We start from the raw sequence: 1,980 nt of genomic DNA, 5'->3' as shown, positions 1-1,980 counted from the left end.
TAGGCCCAATGCCCCAGGGAGTGGGCCTAAGCCAGCAGGTGGTCATCCCCCAAGGGGTCCCAGACTGTGAGGGCACAGGCCGGGCTGAGGGACTCCCCGAGTGCACAAATTTTTGTGCACCGGGCCCCTAGCCCTATATAATAAAAGCCTAATATGCTAAGTGTCTGGTCATCTAGTCGGCCATTCAACTAATCAAAGCATAATATATTAATGATATGATAAGGCCACTCAACTGCTCGCTATGACATGCACTGACCACCAGGGGGCAGACATTCCCACCGGTAGGTTAGCTTGCTGCTGGGGTCCGGACAATTGGGACTGAGCAAGAGTGCCAGACACACCCTGGAGCCCTCCGACGGCCCCTTTCCAGCTATTCAACCTCCAGCGTCCCTCCCAGCCCCGATTGTGCACCAGTGGGGTCCCTCGGCCTGGCCTGTGCCCTCTCACAATCGGGCTGAGGGAACCCCCGCAAGTGCACGAATTTTGTGCACCAGGCCTCTAGTATGTTTATAATGAAACATCTATTTTATATCTTCTCCAATTGGCCTGAAATACCACTGTGCACCCTTGTCCATGTGCTTCCCAAGAAAACAATGCCATTCTTTTCCTGGCCAAGTCACAGGACAGTCTGGCCAAACTTCCCTTATCAGAAAAAGGAAATAAGCCATCGTTGGCCTAAGCAGTGCATACATCACAAGAATGCCAAGGGAATCTCTGTGAAGCCAAGGGGAGCATTTCAGATCTTATGGAAAGTTTGCAAGGGGACGGCCTAGTTCCCTGCTGTCTCCCCAGCATGCTGCCTCCCAAGGGAACCGCTTTCCTAAATGAACGATGCCTACTTCCGGGAGAGACAGAGCTACTTTAAAATTTTAAAGGCCCCTCAGCCCACACCTCACTGACGCTCATTAAACTAGACTGACTCTCTAGTAAAAGCCGCTTCTCCAGCTCCTGGGCCACCACACAAAGCTCCAGAGGGACACATAACCCCGGGCTTGTGGGTGGGGAAGCAGCTCTCACCACTCCCAGCACAATGTGGAGCCATGGATCCACCGCCAGCCCTCAGGTTAGTAGACCAGTTCAACAGATCATTATCGAGCTCCCATCACCTGCTAATCGCCATGCTAAGTACTGAAGATACAAAGATGAGAAGACAAAGCTGCCCAGCTTAGAAGCCAAGCTTTTAGGTGGAAGACACCACAGCCAGTATGAGCGACAGGGCTGTCACCTTCCGGAAAGTAACTATGAGCCAAACCACCCCGCTATGACCAAGAGTCTTCGCCATGCATCCTTCAGATCTCATGCTCTTCAGGAGCATACATTCTTCTCTAAAATATTTGCAGTCACTGGATTCTTTGCTCTCTGTAAATCCAAGCACAACATCTCTTGGCTCAGAAAAAGTTCCATCTAAGCCCAGCAGCTTTCTCCAAAGCCAATAATCCCTCAGGATTTGCAAGCAAGTCCCAACATCGCCAGTTCTGAGCTCACTGCTCGGCACTGTGATTCGCCAGGCACATCTCCCACGGGACAGGAAGAAGGGGTCACAGCCAGCACTACCAGGTCACACACACCTGCTAGTAGACATCCAACCCTCTCAGCCCTTTCTCATTCCTCTTTTCCTTTAGGCCACCTGCCCTCAATATTATCATCCATCTAGGGAATGACCAGTCTCCATACTCAGTGCCTGCTAGGTATATTTGTATATAACAATAGCTAAGAACTCAAACAGGTAATGCAATTTGACTTGCAATCTTAAGGTTTTAAAATCTTAAATAGGTTACTATGTAAACAGAAAAGAAAAATTTGAAGCATGGCTTACACAAATTAGACACCCTTTTATTGGGTTAAGCAGAGGAATTTAAGATTGGCCAATCTGACAGGTGTGAGATGGTACCTCATTGTTGTTTTGATGTGCATCTCTCGATGACTAGTGACTTTGAACATGTTTTCATGTCTCTCGGATTTCCTCTTTCGAAAAGTGTC

At 49.0% G+C, this 1,980-nt stretch overlaps 1 protein-coding gene across 1 annotated transcript in view; it reads right to left on the bottom strand.

Annotated features, from left to right (window-relative positions):
• Positions 1-1,980, bottom strand: part of RHOBTB3 (Rho-related BTB domain containing 3) — a 50,228-nt gene that overhangs the window by 14,280 nt on the left and 33,968 nt on the right. The gene's annotated exons all lie outside the window — the stretch shown is intronic.

Source organism: Myotis davidii, unplaced genomic scaffold (genome assembly GCF_000327345.1).
Source record: "Myotis davidii unplaced genomic scaffold, ASM32734v1 scaffold44, whole genome shotgun sequence".
Classification (NCBI taxonomy): domain Eukaryota; kingdom Metazoa; phylum Chordata; class Mammalia; order Chiroptera; family Vespertilionidae; genus Myotis; species Myotis davidii.
This window is presented reverse-complemented; position numbering and strand designations above follow the sequence as displayed.